This window comes from Arachis ipaensis, chromosome B9, assembly GCF_059453495.1.
Source record: "Arachis ipaensis isolate K30076 ecotype BB chromosome B9, ASM5945349v1, whole genome shotgun sequence".
Lineage (NCBI taxonomy): Eukaryota > Viridiplantae > Streptophyta > Magnoliopsida > Fabales > Fabaceae > Arachis > Arachis ipaensis.
In genome coordinates, this window is record NC_142444.1 from 132,482,384 (window position 1) to 132,485,675 (window position 3,292).

Genomic DNA, 3,292 nt, shown 5'->3' on the forward strand with positions numbered 1-3,292 from the left:
CATTCGCTTATCTGAAATTCCCACCAATGATTTACATAAGTACCTCTATCCCTATTCTATTATTTATTATTCGAAAACTCCATAATTATTTTATATCCGCCTGACTGAGATTTACAAGGTGACCATAGCTTGCTTCATACCAACAATCTCTGTGGGATTCGACCCTTACTCACGTAAGGTATTACTTGGACGACCCAGTGCACTTGCTGGTTAGTTGTATCGAAGTTGTGACAAATTATGAATGTGTAATCACGATTACGCATACCAAGTTGCTCACGTGCCAGGAATAGTTTGAGCCTAGACATCACAATTTCGTGCACCAAGTTTTTGGCGCCGTTGCCGGGGATTGTTCGAGTTTGGACAACTGACGGTTCATCTTGTTGCTCAGATTAGGTAATTTTCTTTTTGTTTTCTTTTCAAAAAATTTTTCAAAAACATTTCAAAATTTTCTCCTTTGTTTTCGAAAAAAAAAAATGTTTCCAAAAATTTTATTCAGAATTTTTAAGAATGAATTCTAGTGTTTCATGAAGCATGTGAAGCCTGACTGGCTGCAAAGCGATGTCTAAATTTTTTGGACTGAGGCTTCCACTCATAAGTATATGAAGTTGGATGAAATATCAACTGTTGTATACATGAGAGGTATCTATGTTTGCTGAAGCTTGGCTGGCCATTGGCCATGTCTAGTGTTTTGGACCGGAGCTTTCATTGAAAACTTGGCTGGCTAGTGAGCCATGTCTAATTCCTGGACTGAAGCTTTAGACTAAGAATGCAAGATTCCTGGAATTCATGTTAAAAATTTTGGAATCCTTATTTTTTTCTTTTTCATATAATTTTCGAAAAAAAATACAAAAAAATTAGAAAATCATAAAAATCAAAAAAATATTTTTCATGTTTCTTGTTTGAGTCTTGAGTCACATTATAAGTTTGGTGTCAATTGCATATGCATCTTGCATTTTTTTCGAAAAAATTCATGCATTCATAGTGTTCTTCATGATCTTCAAGTTGTTCTTGGTTAGTCTTCTTGTTTGATCTTGATGTTTTTCTTGTTTTGCATCTTTTGTTGTTTTTCATATGCATTTTTCGTTTATTAGAGTCTAAACATGAAAGATTTCTAAGTTTGGTGTCTTACATGTTTTCTTTGCATCAAAAGTTTTTCAAAATTATGTTCTTGATGTTCATCATGACATTCAAAGTGTTCTTGGTGTTTATCTTGACATTCATAGCATTCTTGCATACATCACATGTTTTGATCTAAAATCCTCATGCATTGCATCATTTTTCTTGTTTTTCTTTCTCTTCATTAAAAATTCAAAAAAAAAAAAATATCTTTCCCTTTTTCTCTCCTCAAATTCGAAAATTTGGATTGACTTTTTCAAAAAATTTTAAAATCAAGTTGTTTCTTATGAGTCAAATCAAATTTTCAATTTGAAAATCTTATCTTTTTTCAAAATCTTTTTTTTCAAAAATCAAATCTTTTTCAAAATTCTTAGTTATTTTCGAAAATTCCAAAAATATTTTTCAAAAATCTTTTTCTTATTTTTATATCAAATTTTCGAAAATAACAATAACAATTAATGTTTTGATTCAAAAATTTCAAGTTTGTTACTTGCTTGTTAAGAAAGATTCAAACTTTAAGTTCTAGAATCATATCTTATGATTTCTTGTGAATCAAGTCATTAATTGTGATTTTAAAAATCAAATCTTTTTCAAAACTAATTTCAATCATATCTTTTCAAAAATATCTTCTTATCTTATCTTTTTCAAAATATCTTTTCTAACCACCTATCTTCTTATCTTTTCAAAATTGATTTTCAAAATTTGTTTCAACTAACTAACTAACTTTTTGTTTGTTTCTTAACTTTTTCAAAACTACCTAACTAACTCTCTCTCTCTAATTTTCGAAAATATCTTCCCTCTTTTTCAAAAATTTCTTTTTAATTAACTAATTATTCTTATTTTTTATTTTTGATTTTAAAAATTTTCGAAAATTACTAACATTTTTCAAAAATCATTTTCGAAAATCACAAACTCTTTTTCTAAAAAATATTTTCGAAAATTCTCCCTCTCCCATCTCATTCTGTTTATTCATTCATATCCTAACATCTCATCTCACATATCTAGCCTCCTCACAGTTGTGTTTCTTCCATTATATTACATTCTTTGTCTCCCCCTCTTCTTCTACTCACACAGGGATCCCTATACTGTGGTATAAAGGATCTCTATTATTATTATTTTTCTGTGCCTTCTTCTTTGTCATATGAGCAGGAGCAAGGATAAGAACATTCTTGTTGAAGCAGATCCAGAACCTGAAAGGACTCTGAAAAGAAAACTAAGAGAAGCTAAAATACAACAATCCAGAGATAACCTTTCAGAAATTTTCGAACAGGAAGAGGAGATGGCAGCCAAAAATAATAATAATGTAAGGAAGATGCTTGGTGACTTTACTGCACCTAATTCCAATTTACATGGAAGAAGCATCTCTATTCCTGCCATTGGAGCAAACAACTTTGAGCTGAAACCTCAATTAGTTTCTCTGATGCAGCAGAACTGCAAGTTTCATGGACTTCCATCTGAAGATCCTTTTCAGTTCTTAACTGAATTCTTGCAGATATGTGATACTGTTAAGACTAATGGAGTAGATCCTGAAGTCTACAGGCTCATGCTTTTCCCATTTGCTGTAAGAGACAGAGCTAGATTATGGTTGGATTCTCAACCCAAAGACAGCCTGAACTCTTGGGATAAGCTGGTCACGGCTTTCTTAGCCAAGTACTTTCCTCCTCAAAAGCTGAGCAAGCTTAGAGCTGATGTTCAAACCTTCAGACAGAAAGAAGGTGAATCCCTCTATGAAGCTTGGGAAAGATACAAACAGTTGACCAAAAAGTGTCCTTCTGACATGCTTTCAGAATGGACCATCCTGGATATATTCTATGATGGTTTATCTGAGCTATCAAAGATGTCACTGGACACTTCTGCAGGTGGATCCATTCACCTAAAGAAAACGCCTGCAGAAGCTCAAGAACTCATTGACATGGTTGCTAATAACCAGTTCATGTACACTTCTGAAAGGAATCCTGTGAGTAATGGGACGCCTATGAAGAAGGGAGTTCTTGAAGTTGATACTCTGAATGCCATATTGGCTCAGAATAAAATATTGACTCAGCAAGTCAATATGATCTCTCAGAGTCTGCATGGAATGCAAGCTGCATCCAACAGTACTCAAGAGGCTTCTCATGAAGAAGAAGCTTATGATCCTGAGAACCCTGCAATAGCAGAGGTAAATTACTTAGGTGAA

At 32.9% G+C, this 3,292-nt stretch overlaps 1 non-coding gene across 1 annotated transcript; it reads right to left on the reverse strand.

The window, feature by feature from the left end:
- Positions 1-2,791: 2,791 nt before the first annotated feature.
- Positions 2,792-2,899, reverse strand: LOC148546369 (small nucleolar RNA R71). The gene has a single exon (XR_015900758.1). It is a non-coding gene; the product is annotated as a small nucleolar RNA R71 (small nucleolar RNA).
- Positions 2,900-3,292: the final 393 nt, after the last annotated feature.